We start from the raw sequence: 16,955 nt of genomic DNA, 5'->3' as shown, positions 1-16,955 counted from the left end.
TTTCCTACAATGTAAATGCACAACACACACACACACACACACATATATATATATATATATATATATATATATATATATATACGGTGGATATGAAAATAGAGGTTTTGCACTGGGGCTTGCCTTGGGAAGGCACAGTATCACCTGAGTCAGTCAGTGGTAGCTCAGGGACCTCCTGCACGAGAATCTCCTCCTCGTACTCCTTGATGATCTCCTCAAACTCATGATCATCGGTGGTCATGATCTCTTCTGACTCGTTCTCTATATGCATGCGATGATGATGCTAACGGATCAGTAGAGGTAGCGGCGAAGCATCATGGGCTCACTACAAACCTAGCTGAGGTGATGGTTCAGTTGAAGATTACCTGAGTAGGGCAGGCCATGTACGACCGAATGGTGCTATGGGACACCGCGGTGGACATGGCCGGGTCAGCGGCACTGGGGTGGCGGAAGCGGTAAGGCTCTGCCATCGGCACCTGCCGATCATGGCCTTATCAGCCCAGCGACAAGGAAAGGCCTAAATTGGAGCTTGGCTAGGCGTGATTCAAGGTAGGGTGGGGGAAATGAGTTTATTATTTAACCTAATTATCTAAATAAATTAATAAAGGCAAGAAAATAATTTATATAGGAATGGCCACTATGTTTTCTTACGTTCATTTGATGTATGTTAACTGTTGGTAGCATTGGTAGTACTTATAGTACTATTCTTGTTTGTATTGAAATATTATTTTCACTATAATTCATTTATAGTGACTTTCTGGGCAGATTTTAGAGTTAAGCAAATTAACTGGTAAATTTGATGTTTGCTGTGAATTTGGTCAGTAACAAAGTTTTAGGGAACTTGTTTATCTAGCTTGTGTCAAAATTTCAAGGCATTTGGCCTAGTAGTTTGAGAGTTATATCAGTTGGAAGACAGCACTCCCAACTGCCCGCTCTTTGGAATCCATAGACAGTTTTGTAAGATCAGTCTGTTTGAGCTAGTTTGAGTTTGAATTAGACTTTGATGATTCAACAAAAGTTGTAGAGAATTTTATACGCTTTCTAGAAAGTCTTAAATCATGATATTTGGACCTATAGAACTCCAGTTATGGATCAAACTTGTAGCTGTTGTTTGCAGCCTAAAAACGGTGATTTCAGTGAATAACTTGTTTGCTTGATATGAGTCGATGTGATGAGTTAGATGCTAGGCTAATTAAAATAACTTGTTAGTTGCAGGTGCTAGACCTGCTCTTACTAAAGATGAATGACTTTATCTTAGGTTATTAGAGCTTGGTGAGTGTGCCGTTCTTGTTTTCTAAAAGAGATATGCACCTACTCGGTAAAATAGATGTTAATCTTGAATCATCGTGTCTTTCATGCGTCCATCTATACATAGCTGTACATTTCATCATCACCTTCCATCTCTTATGCATGCATGATTCTTATACTATGCATATGCATGCAATAGGTGTTCTAGAGGGAGTCACACTTCTGGAATTCGAGCAAGTACTTCTAGAGGAGCAGCAGCAAGCTCAGGAGCAGGAGGTGCAGGCCCTCGAAGAAGGAGCCAACGAAGAAGTTCTTGAGTGTCCCGATCACCAACCTTTATCTTTTCTAAAAGACAAGCCCCGGAGCATTCTAAGTCTCCTATATTTCAAAAAATAGTTCCTTTGAGTATCTTTATCTGTGATGCATTAAGTGATAGGAATTGGATGCAAACACTTGTTGCATATATATCTATTCCTTGTCCAATAAATGTATCCTGAATCATATTTATGTCCAGGAGCGAATCAAAGCTTAGCCTTGCTTAGACCAGTAATAGTTAGGTGATTTCCTATCACCTGCAAGTTAGGATGATGTCTGGTCACGGTTGGCTATATTTGGTATCATGGAAGATAACCATGTGTTAATAATGAATTGTGACCGGGTGGGATGTTGATAGTGAAGCAACAAGGCAAGGAGGTCTTGGGTGTGGATCTATCCCCGTCTGTGTTAATTAAGGATCGATTCATTGTACATCCTCATGTCATGTTGAACGCATGTCCATCACTTAGTTGGCCGAATAACTCGTTCTGACCACGAAGCCAAGTATCTCAACTCCGGCTAGAAGAATGGGAAGTGAAAGTGCGCACCCTGACGGTAGTAAGGATGTGCGGGGAGCCATTGGCATAAGTCCTAGGTGAGATTGACCACCTGGCAGAGTGGACTCCCTGAGGGTGCGGCGCTGCTCAGAACCGTGATTCCTGAGTTGTACTAATGGTGACCTAAGGCTACCTTTGGATGGTATGCTAGGGTTTGTGTTAGGAATACCCCTCCAGCTAGATAGGAATTGATTCAAATCGCTGTCTCTCCCAAATAGTGAGAACTTGACTGAGCAGTGGCAACGTAGATGCACTTAATGGAACTTGATGGTTAAATCGATGATGATGATGATGATGATGATACAATATTATATTGGATATGGTTACTAATGTTTGGAGTTAATCAATTGCTTGCTCTAGTATAGGTGCTAATCTAGTGATAGGTTAACATTGATAACTTGCTGCATACTCATAATTTAAATTATGCTCTTATATCATTAAAGCATTTATGCAAAATGGTTGTCAAGCAAGATCCACCGATAAAGCCTTGCATACTTCTTGGTATCATTTATTTTTAGTTTACGACGGGTAAGTCTTGCTGAGTACATTCTCATACTCAGGGTTTATTCCCCCTTGTTGCAGATGACGTGCTTTATAACGGCTACTACAAGTATTGTCTCCACCCTGCGGGGGGTGAAGACTTGATCATGTGCATGATCATCTATGTTATCTTATCTTGTTGCTTTTGCTGGATATGACTATGGAACTGGCTTGTATTTGAACTAAGTGTGTGTGAGGGTCTCAAACTACTTTGCTTCCGCTATTTGTGAACTCATTTTATAATAACTATGTGAACTCTGATGTATGAGGTACTCGTGAACTACTTGTGAAATGGATGTAACATGTGGCTTGTTATGTTGAATTACTATGATCTTGGTTGTATGCAAGTTGGTTTGAAATCCTTCGTGGCTTTAGTTGACTACCGGGTTTATATGTGTTCAAGTATGATAGTTCGATCACTTCGGTGATTGCTTTCGTACTTGTGCTCTTATAAATTGGTTGGTTATGTTATAGCTGGCATCAGAGCTAGATTCAACATTAAACATGTCATATGTGTATTTAAAACAAAGGTTTTTGTTTGCAAAAATCAGTTTTGACAACTTATAGCTACTTATATATAGGTGGGTTCAAATCTGAAATTTTATCTAAGTGTGCCAGTGGTCATATCCTCTATGCCCACATAAGGACTTTTAGGTGGCTTATTTAAGTAATGACTTTGGGGGGGTAATTGCTTGCATTTTATTTTGTCATCCATACGGCATGCTATTGTATGGATGCCATCCGCCTGGGTGATAATGTATGGATCAATTGCCTCTACGCCCAGGTAAGTGTGAGTTATGAGAGCATGACCATCCAACTGTCGGTCTAGGGGAGAGTTAGTTGTGGTTACCGGAATGTTTACATGTTGCGCACATGTATATATGAAGGTACTTAATTGTGGGTATATCTGTCGGGTAGCTTTGGATACCGAAGTATATATATTCGGGGATGTATATATGGAGAGTATCTTAGTTTATTGCTTTCATTGTGTGCTTATTTCTCTTTTGTTGGGATGGGCTGCAATGAATTTGTCTGCAGGTACATTAACAATGCAACGTGTAGCTCGACTAGATGCGTATATGAGAGAACGTATGTATGCCACCATGTATGTCGCTAGAATTTTAATTTTTCTTAAGATTCATGAGGACATATGGAACGTGCATGCATCATGTTCACTCATGCCATTACATTTTTGCATCACTCCCTCCCTTATCTTTAATTATTCCATTATATATTTCTCATCCTGTAAGATAATCCTCTCACACCCAAATTGCAATGTTACTACAGATGGCCGCACCAGCCCTACCGCCCAGGAGCAGCACATTCCTACACATGTTTGGCACCCCAACCCTGTTGTGGAGGGTGCTACATTTAGTGGGATATGCGGAGCCGCCTCGTTATACTTGAAAACAAGGGGAGGCTGAAGGAGGGATGTTGTGGTATGACATTGAGGTGGTTGTCCCGCCTCATGCAAATAGACCCCAGTGGCTTGGTTGGAGCATCGAAGCCGATGGACAAACCCCTTGGGAAGGGGCACAAGTGGCAGCTTTGGAAGTTCTACTTGATATTTGTCTAGAGTTTGGTGACGAGATGATCAATGGACCAGCTGAGTCCATTCCTCGAGTAGCCCTATCTGAGGCAGAGTGGCTGAATTTTGAGGATGATCCCTTGGTAATGACTGAGGCAGAAAGGGTACAGAGCTCAGGGCCAGCCATGAGTGCTATGATGGCTATGCTAAAGATGTTTCAGGATCGCCAGGGCACTTATGTCAGTGCCTTGATAGCCCTTCGGTAGGCACTGAATGAACATGCTCATGGAAGGTCAGCGTGCGTTGGGGCACGCCATGCATACCCTAGCCCAGCATCAAGCATAGGGCCACAATCAATGACAGGGACCAGAGCCCAATCAATTTAGTGATTTTAAAGAATTCCAAGATACCAAGCCGTCAGTCTTCAAAGAAGCTGAAGAGCCGCTCTAGGCAGAAGACTGGTTGAACACGCTTGAGCATAAGTTCTGTTTGCTCAGGTTGACAGAGCAGATGAAGGCAGAGTATGCTTCGCATCAGCTATAAGGACCAGCAGGTATATGGTGGCATCATTATAGGTCCACCTTACCTGAGAATGCCCAGATCACTTGGAATCCATTCTAGGAGGCTTTCAAGAGTCATTATATTCCTCCCAGGTTGATGGTCATAAAGCACAATGAGTTTATGAAGCTGGTGCAAGGCACCAAGACACTCACTGAATATCTTCATGCATTCAATCATCTGGCAAGGTATGCTCCAGAGTTTGTTAATTTAGAAGCAAAGATAATCGCCAGCTTTAAGAGAGGGCTTAGCCCCAAACTGATGAAGTCCATGGGAAACAACAAGAGTGCCACTTTCAATGAGTTCATAAGTGATGCTCTTACTCAAGAGAATAACAATAATGTCAATGCTGCTTCCAAAACTCACAAGAGGGCCTTTGAGGCAAGTGCCTCTCAGGCTAAAGCTCTAGTGGCTAAGACTTAGTTTCACCCACCGGCTATAGCTGTTAGGTACTGACCGCCACAGAAGAAGAATCAGGCAAAGACTGGTTTTAAGAAGGCATTTATTGTACCTCTTCCAAAGGGCACCATAGGACTAGGAAATTCTTTTGTTCCACTAGCTAATAGGCCCTGCTAGAATTGTGGCAGGACAGGTCATTGGTCCAAGAATTGTCCTTATCCTCAGAAGAACAATCAGAAGCAAGGGAATTCTGGTGCTCGTCAAGGGCATGTTAACTACACCAACATGATAGAGATACCCATAGGAGAGGTGGTTATTGTGGGTAAGTTTCTTATGAATCAACATCCGGTAGTTGTACTATTTGATTCTGGTGCTTCGCATTCATTTATGAGTCCAGCTTTTGCATCAAAATACAATCAGAAGGTAATTACACTATCCACGGGTAGTTATTACATTAGTGCAGCTGGAAGTAATATTTCTACCAATCAAATAGTACTAGGTGTGAGTATTGAAATAGAGGGACGTGTGTATACAGTGATATGGTAGTTTTGTCAGGATTAGGTATAGATGTAATCTTGGGAATGAAGTGGATGAGCGGTCATGAAGTGCTCATTGATACTTCCACTAGGGTTGTTATGTTGACGGATCCTATCAGCAAGGAGGCTTTCCTAGTGCCACTTCCTAGAGAGCTGGAACTCCACAACACTGCTAATGCTATCTAGACCCCAGGAATCAAGGATGTTCTGGTAGTTTGTAAGTTTCCAGATGTATTTCATGATGATTTACCTGGTTTATCGCCAGATCGAGATATAGAATTCAAGATCGAGTTAGTGCTGGGTACTACACCTATTTCTAGAAGGCCTTATAGGATGCCACCTAATGAGTTGGTAGAGCTTAAGGTGCAGTTACAAGATCTATTAGAGAAAGGTCTTATCCGACCTAGTGCTTCTCCATGGAGTTATCCTGCTATATTTGTGAAGAAGCACAACTCATTGCGCATGTATGTGGATTATCGTCCACTCAATGCTATGACAATCAAGAACAAGTACCCATTGCCCCACATTGATATTTTGTTTGATCGGTTGTCTAAAGCAAAGGCATTCTCCAAAACTGATTTGAGATCTGGTTATCATCAGATTAAAATTAGACTGGAGGATGTGCCTAAGACCGCTTTCTCCACCAGATATGGGTTGTATGAGTATCTTGTTATGTCTTCCGATCTGACCAACGCTCCTGCATACTTCTTATATTTGATGAACTCCATATTCATGGAGGAACTAGACAAGTTTATAGTTGTCTTCATTGATGACATCTTGATCTTTTCCACAAATGTTGAAGGACAAGCCGAGCATCTGAGAGTTGTTTTATCCAGGCTACGAGAACATAAGCTTTATGCCAAGTTCAGTAAATATGAGTTTTGGCTAAAGAAGGTACCTTTCTTGGGTCATGTGTTGTCCGATGAAGGGATTCCGGTTGATCCGTCTAAGGTGCAAGAAGTCTTGGATTGGAAAACACCAACTTTAGTGCATGAGGTTAGAAGTTTCCTTGGTTTGGCTGGATATTATCATCGATTCATCTCGGATTTCTCTAAGGTAGCCAAGCCCATGACCAGGTTGCTTCAAAAGGATGTAAAGTTTGTTTAGACTCCAGAGTGTGAGACTGCTTTTTGCACTTTGCGGACTTTATTGACTTTAGCTCCTGTTTTAGCACAACCTGATATCAAAAAACCTTTTGATGTGTTTTGTGATGCATCAGGTATCAGTTTAGAATGTGTCCTTGTGCAGGAAGGCTGGGTTATTGCTTATGCCTCATGTTGGCTAAGGAAGCATGAAGCCAATTATCCAACTCATGATCTTGAGTTAGCTACTGTTGTTCATGCTTTGAAGATTTGGAGGCATTACCTGCTCATTAACGTGTGTCATATCTATACCGATCATAAAAGTCTCAAGTATATCTTCACTCAACCAGAATTGAACATAAGACAGAGAAGATGGCTAGAGTGGATCAAAGATTATAACTTAGAAGTCCATTATCATCCGGGTAAAGCAAATGTTGTAGCCGATGCTTTGAGTAGAAAATCTCATTGCAATTCTCTCTTGGGAGTAGATTATTATTTGGCACATCTGTTACATCCTACTGTGTTGCACAGTATCACTCTTAGTTGCTCTCTAGAAAGTAAAATCATCAAGCTTCAAAAATCCAATGTGGGTGTGTTCGACATCAAAAGGAAGATGAAGGAACAAGAAACAAAGCACTTTTGTGTTGATGAGAAGGGTGTTCTATGGTTTAAGGATAGACTTGTAGTACCGAAGGACAAAGAGCTTAGAAACCAAATCTTAGAAGAAGCTCACTCATCCAAGTTATCTATCCACCCAGGAAGTAGCAAAATGTATCAAATTTGAAATCTCGCTTTTGGTGGACCAAGATGAAGAAAGAAATCGTAGCTTATGTTGCAAGGTGTGACAATTGTTGTAGAGTCAAAGCAATTCACTTGAAGCCTGCTAGACTTCTTCAACCATTGTCTATACCAAGATGGAAATGGGAAGAGATTAGTATGGATTTCATTGTTAGACTTCCCCCTACCCAAAAGAATTTTAATTCTATATGGGTAATAGTGGATCATTTAATGAAGTCTGCTCATTTCATACCAGTTAGAATTAACTATCGACCAAGTAACTATGCTGAGTTATATTTTAATCAGATAGTACATCTCCATGGTGTTCCTAGAACCATTGTATCTGATAGAGGACCTTAGTTCACTGCTCATTTTTTGGAACATTTGCTCAAGAAGTTAGGCACCAACTTAGTCAGAAGTTTTGCTTATCATCCACAAACCTCCGGACAGACGAAGCAGGTGAATCAAATATTGGAAGACATGTTAAGAGCTTGTGTCATATCTTCTAAAGGTTCATGGGATAAGTGGTTACCCTTGGCCGAATTTTTCCTATAATAATAGTTATCAAGAAAGTATCAAGATGGCTCTGTTTGAAGTGTTGTATGGCCACAAGTGTAGAACTCCTTTGAACTAGGTTGAATCTGGAGAAAGGAGATACTACAGCATTGATTTCATCGAAGAGGCTGAACAACAAGTTTGTACTATCTAGAAACATTTGGAAGCCACTCAAACTAGGCAGAAAAGCTATGTGGATAAGAGAAGGAAGCCCATTGAGTTTGAAGTGGGTGATCACGTTTATCTAAAAGTATCACCAATGAAAGGTGTGCAGCGATTCAGAGTAAAGAGGAAGCTTGCACCTAGGTATGTAGGCCCATATCTGATCATAGAAAAGAGTGAGAATGTAGCCTACAAGATAGAGTTACCTTACGAGATGAGAGCTATCTTCAATGTTTTTCATGTCTCTCAATTGAAGAAATGTCTCTGTGTTCCTAAAGAAAGAGTTTCATTTAGAAATATCAAGTTGAAATCAGATCTAACCTATGAAGAAAGGCCAGTGCGGGTTACTGATACAAGAGAGAGAGTAACCTGGAATCATGTGGTCAAGTTTTACAAGGTTATGTGGAGTAACTAGGGTAGTGAGAGCGATGCAACATGGGAACGAGAAGATTATTTGAAGGATGTATACCCTACCTTTTATTCAAAATGGTACACATTTCAAATCTCGGGGCGAGATTTTTATAAGGGGGGAGGGTTGTAACACCCTAGGTGTTAGGCTTGCATAATTGCACTTGCATTGCATAGCATAAGCATCATTCATTCATGCATAAGCATTTCTATATGAAACATTGCTATGAAACATGTGAAACATACTATTGTTCTTTTATATTTCATTATATGTATGCTTTATGATCATGTGTGATTGAGTGCAAGCGATTGATGTTGGTAACTAAAATACCTTATCTACACTTAGGATGTCTAATGGAACAATGTTTATGTTAATGACCTTGCCTAATTATGCTTCTAGGGTTTAGTTTGACTAGGTGCTCCTCTTGAGTGCTTTTCTTTGACTGAACTGGAACAGTATCATAGAGTGTTTGTATGTCTAAGCAACCTAAAGGAAAGTTGTAGCAAATTATATATGGAACAAACTTTGTTTAGAGGTCAAGTCATGAAAATGTGTGGAACAGTCCCAAACATGGCCCATAAGTCAGATTTGGGTGCTGATGCAGCACTTGAATTTTTCTAAGTCCAAAACCGATTTTCAGTTTGATTGGCTCACATTTGGGATGATTTTACTCCTCAACCATTGAGAATTGGAATGTGATCCTTTAAGAAGAATTGTAGATGGTAGTACGGGATACAACTTTGATTTAGATTGTTTACACTGATAAGCTACGTATTAGGAAATTGATCGGCTCCAAATCGCTCTGTCAGGCTCTGATCGCGGTTTCTAACGGTGGCTACAGTGCCGACCGGTTTCAGACTTCGGCCGCCGCGTGGATGGCCGCGCATTGCCATTGGCCTTTCCAGCCAAGCCACGTCGAGCCTCAGCCTGGCACTTCACTCCCCAACGTTCGTCGTGACCGTCCGCGCTCCCATTTTCATTTCCCTACCTTCCCCTTCGTCGTAGCGCTCGCCCACAGCAGCCGCAGCAGCACCGAGCTCATGTCGTCGCCATTGCCTGCCAGCTGCTTGCACCGCATCACTTCTCCGCCACCATAGTAGCTTCACTATGATTCCACTATCTCACCATGCCCACATTGCTAGCTAGAATCACTCGGTAAGGTCTTCTCGCTGCGCACGGCCTTGCTGGTGTTCCACCGTCGAGCCCTGTCGCCGTGGCTAGCCTGCATCTGACTGCCACTTGCCTTGATAGCGTGTGCACTAGCTGCGCTATAGCTTGTAGAGTCTAGGCATAGCTCTTGATTGAGTTGTCTCAGTCACCTCTGGCGTCTCGCCATCGAGCTGCACCGCCGCACCGCCATGGCTGCTGTCGTAGTCGATAGCTCTGGCCATAGGTCCAATTAGCTAGCTCGTTGTGTTCACAATGTCTTGGTGATCGTCGTTGTGCCGGTGACGTCGCTGGAGAAGCCACCGTCGATGGGCTCCGTCGATCCCATGTCGTCCCGCGTCGTTCCCCTATTTTCGTTTCGCTGACATACGGGCCCGTCTGAACAGTGGACCCCTGTTGTCAGCGACACAGATCTAGAAGATGGTTCATTTATTTCCTGATTTACATGTAACTATGGAAAAATATATCTAGCGCTACGAGTATCCTATTTGTGTGAACCAAATTTTTTTGGGTTCCACATAAAGTGTAGTATTTGATAAAAATATGTAACACACTATTTCCTGTATTATTCTAGGTGAATAAAATAGAGTTTAATAAGTGCTTTTAAATGGTTTCACTTTTGTTAAATCTATAACTTTAGCTAGGAAAGTGCTAAAAATGTGATCCCAATTTTGTTAGTCTTGTATTGTTATGTACTACATGGGAAAAATATTGGTGGCACTGTGATCTTGCTAGAAATATGAGTTTACTATTTATCTTGAATAAATACTAGATTCTTGTGCTATTTTCATGGTAAAAATATGTATCTAGTGAGCATGAAACTTTTTGTACATTGTTATGGTGTTATGATGAACCTAAGAAAAATATAAAATCTGTTGCTTGACACTTTTCACTAGGGTTTCCTATTTAAGCTATTTTAAGCCCTATTGGCTTGTCATTTTTGTGTAGGATGTTATGTTTGTTCAAATGATGTGAAATTTATATAGTAGTCTATTGGGGACATGTATAAGCCACTGTAATTTTTGTAGAATTTTCTATACAATTTGGATATGAGTTTATTATTTAACCTAATTGTCTAAATAAATTAATAAAGACATGAAAATAATTTATTTAGGAATGGCCACTATGTTTTCTTACATTCATTTTATGTATGTTAACTGTTGGTAGCATTGGTAGTACTCATAGTACTATTCTTGCATGTAATGAAATATTATTTTCACTATAATTCATTTATAGTGACTTTCTGGGCAGATTTTAGAGTTAAGCAAATTAACTGGTAAATTTGATGTTTGCTGTGAATTTGGTCAGTAACAAAGTTTTAGGGAACTTGTTTATCTAGCTTGTGTCAAAATTTCAAGGCATTTGGCCGAGTAGTTTGAGAGTTATATCTGTTGGAAGATAGCACTCCCAACTGCCTGCTCTTTGGAATCCACAGACAGTTTTGTAAGATCAGTCTGTTTGACCTAGTTTGAGTGTGAATTACACTTTGATGATTCAAAAAAAGTTGTAGAGAATTTTATACTCTCTCAAGAAAGTCTTAAATCATGATATTTGGACCTGTAGAACTCCAGTTATGGATCAAACTTGTAGCTGTTGTTTGTAGCCTGAAAACGGTGATTTTAGTGAATAACTTGTTTGCTTGATATGAGTCGATGTGATGACTTAGATGCTAGGCTAATTAAAATAACTTGTTAGTTGCAGGTGCTAGACCTCTTACTGAAGATGAACGACTTTATCTTAGGTTATTAGAGCTTGGTGAGTGTGCCGTTCTTGTTTTCTAAAAGAGATATGCACCTACTCGGTAAAATAGATGTTAATCTTTTATCATCGTGTCTTTCATGCGTCCATCTATACATGGTTGTACATTTCATCATCACCTTCCATCTCTTGTGCATGCATGATTCTTATACTATGCATATGCATGCAATAGGTGTTCTGGAGGGAGTCACACTTCTAGAATTCAAGTAAGTACTTCCAGAGGAGTAGCAGCAAGCTCAGGAGTAGGACGTGCAGGCCCTTGAAGAAGGAGCCAACGAAGAAGTTCTTGAGTGTCCCGATCACCAACCTTCATCTTTTCTAAAAGGCAAGCCCTGGAGCATTCTAAGTCTCCTATATTTTAAAAATGGTTACTTTGAGTATCTTTATCTGTGATGCATTAAGTGATAGGAATTGGAGGCAAACACTTGTTGCATATATATCTATTCCTTGTCCAATAAACGTATCATGAATCCTATTTAGGTTCAGGAGCGAATCAAAGATTAGCCTTGCTTAGACCAGTAACAGTCTAGTGATTTCCTATCACCTGCAAGTTAGGATGATGTCTGGTCATGGTTGGCTATATTTGCTATCGTGGAAGATAACCATGTGTTAATAATGAATTGTGACCGAGCGGGATGTTGATAGTGAAGCAACAAGGCAAGGAGGTCTTGGGTGTGGATCTATCCCTGTCTGTGTCAGTTAAGGACCGATTCGCTGTATGTCCTCATGTCATGTTAAATGCATGTCTATCACTTAGTTGGCTAAATAACTCATTCTAACCACGAAGCCAAGTATCTCAACTCAGGCCAGAAGAATGGGAAGTGAAAGTGCGCACCCTGGCGATAGTAAGGATGTGCGGGGAGCCATTGGCATAAGTCCTAGGTGAGATTGACCACCTGGCAGAGTGGACTCCTTGAGGGTGCGGTGCTGCTCGAAATCGCGATTCCTGAGTTGTACCAAAGATGACCTAAGGCTGCCTTCGCACGGTATGCTAGGGTTTGTGTTAGGAATACCCCTCCAGCTAGATAGGAATCGATTCAAATCGCCATCTCTCCCTGATAGTGAGAACTTGACTGAGCAGTGGCAACGTAGATGCACTTAATGGAACTTGATGGTTAAATCAATGATGATGATGATACAACATTATACCGGATATGGTTACTAATGTTTGGAGTTAATCAATTGCTTGCTCTAGTACAGGTTAATATCGATAACTTGTTGCTTACCCATAATTTAAATTATGCTCTTATATCATTAAAGCATTTATGCAAAATGGTTGTCAAGCAAGATGCACCGATAAAACCTTGCATACTCCTTGGTGTCATTTATTTTTGGTTTACGATGGGTAAGTCTTGCTGAGTACATTCTCATACTCAGGGTTTATTCCCCCTTGTTGTCGATGACGTGCTTTATAACGGCTACTGCAAGTATTGTCTCCACCCTGCATGGGGTGAAGACTAGATCATGGGCATGATCATCTATGTTATCTTATCATGTTGCTTTTGTTGGATATGACTATGGAACTGGCTTGTATTTGAACTAAGTGTGTGTGAGGGTCTCAAACTACTTTGCTTCCGCTATTTGTGAACTCATTTTGTAATAACTATGTAAACTCTGATGTATGAGGTACTCATGAACTACTTGTGAAATGGATGTAACATGTGGCTTGTTATGTTGAATTACTATGATCTTGGTTGTATGCAAGTTGGATTGAAATCCTTTATTGTTTCAGTTGACTTCTGAGTTTATATGGGTTCAAGCATGATGGTTCGATCACTCCGGTGATTGCTTTCGTACTTGTGCTCTTATAAATTGGTCGGTTCTGTTACAGTGATCATATGTGACCAATGCAAGAAATGATTGTGAGTTCACAAAAACACCTTAGACATATCTAGGATGGTAAATGGAACAATGTTTGTATTCATGACATAGGCCAATTTTGCTTCTAAGTCCTAGTTTACTCATAATGTCATTTTTCATGATCCTACTTTGACCAAAGTTGAACTATAGCACAGAATGTTTGCATGGTAGTTCACCCTTAATAAAAGTTATAGTTCTTGACATGGGTAACAAACATTGTTTTAGGGCCATGAGCTAATTCAGTGCCTAACATAGTCAAAAATAGCTCCAAAGTAACAATATAATGTTGTTTCTAGACTAGAATCTAAACCTGATTTCAGTTTCCATTTGCCCTAATTAGGAGCTCTATAGTTTGAAAACCATTGCAAATTAGACAAAACTTTCTAAAGAAAAGTTGTAGATCTCTTATAGCTCTACAATTTCTATTAATGAACTTTTTGCTAACTCAAATTGGATTAGGAGATATAGAGGTGCAAAGTGGCACTGTCAATAAGCCTGAGTGTCGATTTGAATCGGCTGGCCAAGCGCGTCCTGGCCGACCGCTGCCAGGCCACGCGCGCCGCATGGTGGCCGCTCGCTGGTGTCGGCCCAACTGATCTGGCCAGTAGAGGGAGTAAAGGGAGGCGCAGCTACTGCTCTCTCCCATTCCCACTCTCTCGCCCTGCCTCTCTCGCTCTTGACCTCGCCATTACCAAGCTACGCCGCCATCGCCACTGCCGCACCACCGTCATGCTCACGCTCCACCACCACCACACCTCCATCCAATCCATCATGTGCATAGCTTCACCGTGAGCCACTCTACCTCCCTGACCCACCAATGTCACCGTTCGAGCCATGGTAAAGCCGCATCGCATGTCGCCGTCGCCGCCATGGCCACGGAGCACTGCCAGGCTTCGAGCTCGCCATGGCTAGCCCTCTCCACTACTCCTACCTCCTTTCTCCCATGGTTTGTCATTGCCTTAGGTCATAGAAGCTCATGCCATAGTCGGTTTAACTCTACCACCACTGCTATGCGAGAATGCGCAACCGCACCGAGCACGCCCGCCATGGCCATGAGCTCAAGCTTGTCACGGCCAGCACCGACTAGGTCCTGTCGCCCCCCTTGAGCGCGTGTTTCCACATCTTAGCACCATTACCGAAGATGGAGACCCATCACCAACCACTATCTCAACGGAACAGCAGGCGCCGCCGTGTGCGCTGTGTGCCGCCATGCATGTGGCCGAAGCTCATCGCTACTTCGTCGTGGTCGTAACCTAGCCCTAGAGCTCCACTAGGACATCTTGATGTTGTAGCCATGCTCACCTGGCCATGTCATCACTAGAGACAGCAAGTCCGCCACCACGCGCCACTGCTAAGCCGCCATGCTCGTCGGTGATGTCGCTCCGATGATGCGCTGAGTCAATCATGGATACCAGTCGACACAGGGTGTTGAGGGGAGCACGTCCGCGGCGACCTCACCACCGATGACCTCAGCATCGGTGAGATATGGCCGGTCAAACGCCGTGCCCTGCTCCTATGTCACTAATGCATGGGGTCCATTGACCGTGGGGCCTAGTTGTCGGCGCCTCTGTGGTGCACTGGACCGGGTGCACGTAGCATTTAATAGGGTTTTCATGTTTTAGTTTTATTTGTTTTTTAGATTTGAATAAAATCTTGCAAAAATCATATCTTGAGCTAGGAGTATCCAAATGGAGTGAACCAAATTTTGTTAGCTTCATCTTGAAATGTGCTATCTAATAAAAATATGAAACCTACTATTTGGGTTATTTTTCTATAGAATTAAATTAATCTAGTAAAGTGCTTTTAAATTAGTCTCTATCTTGTAAAATGCATAACTTGAGCTAGGGAAGTGCTAAAATTATGATTCCAATTTTTCTGGTCTTATGTTGCCATGATATAGATAGAAAAATACTAAACCTACAGTAGGCATACTAGAAATATGGTCTTTCTATTTAACCTTGATTAATTGCTAGCTTCTAGTGAAAATAAATGGGGTAAAAATACATAACTTATGATCATGCAAATTTTTATACAGTGTTCCTGTGCAAGGATGAAAGTAAGAAAAATATGAAATCTGTTGTTTGAAACTTTTCACTAGGCTAAATTATTTTCACTAAAATGAGCCTATGCAGCTTGTTATTTTTGTAAAGGTGGCTATACTTATCCAAATGGCATGAAATTTGTGCAGTCGACTATTGGGGTCATATGTAAACTACTTTAATTTTCTCTGAATTTATTGATCATTGGAAATAATTATCCTCTAAATCTCCCTATTATATAAGGAAATTAATAAATGTGCATAACTAAATTATTTGGGCTTAACCATGATGTTTTCTATGGTGCTTGTGATGGATATGATCTATTGATGTTATTAGTTGGGCGTAGAAGTAATTGGTTATAGGCAGCTAGTTAATTATTGCTTTATAATTCAACTAAATAGCTGCATGAGTAGTTTCTATTGTGTTGACAAATTTAGGATGATAGTGACCTTTCTTGTGAAACTTGTTAATAACATAGTTGTAGATAACCTACTCATCTTGCTTGTCCTAAAATTTCATGCTCATAGGCCAAATGGTTTAAGAGTTATAGCTGTTAGAAGTTTGCTATCAGATTTGCTTGTCCTCTGGACAGATCTGAAAGATTGAATTGTTTGACCTAGATAGCTACTGAATCACCTTAATGTGATTAAAATAAAGTTATAGGAAATTTCATAAGATTTCCAAAAAGTCCACAACCATATTGTTTGGAAGTGTATAACTCCAGTTATGGTCAAAACAAGTGGCTGCTGTCTTGTAGTCCAAAAAATGCTTAAATAGACATTTGTTTAATTACTAGAGAAGAGATATGCACCTACCCAGTAAAAGAAAATTTATCTTGTTATCACTTTAATACATTACTATTAAGGACACTTATGAGTATGCATTTTATCATATCATATTATCCATGTCATTATCTATGCATCCATGATGCCTTATTTCATGCTCATACATATAGGATTGCCCAGAGGAGTAACCCTACTAGAATTCAAAGAAGAGGTGGAGGAGAATCAGGAGACCATAGCCCATAGCTCCCAAAGGCGAGAAGCAAGCTCTAGAAGAACTATAGAGTGCCCTGATCACCATCCTACTTCTTTCCTGAAAGGCAAGCCCCGGAGCATTATAAGCCTCCTATGTTTTATAAAATATCACTTGAGTCCTTTATGTTTGATGCATTAGGTTATAAGAGTTGATTGGAAACACTTGATGCATAGAACTACCTTGTCTAGAAATATACCTTGAATCCTATGTAGGTCCAAGATCGAATAACTGCTTAGCAATGCTTAGCTCAGTAGAAGTCGGGTGATTTCCTGTCACCTGTGAGATATAGGTGGACACTAAACCACGATTGGCTATATTTGCTATCGTATAAAAGAACCATAGGATGTTGTAACTCAAGGCCGAACAGAGTCTATGTTGTAAGTTGACTCATGTGATTTCGTCTACGCCGATTAAGGACTGCATCGTTGTT

Source organism: Miscanthus floridulus, chromosome 18 (genome assembly GCF_019320115.1).
Source record: "Miscanthus floridulus cultivar M001 chromosome 18, ASM1932011v1, whole genome shotgun sequence".
In the NCBI taxonomy this organism is placed as follows: domain Eukaryota; kingdom Viridiplantae; phylum Streptophyta; class Magnoliopsida; order Poales; family Poaceae; genus Miscanthus; species Miscanthus floridulus.
This window is presented reverse-complemented; position numbering follows the sequence as displayed.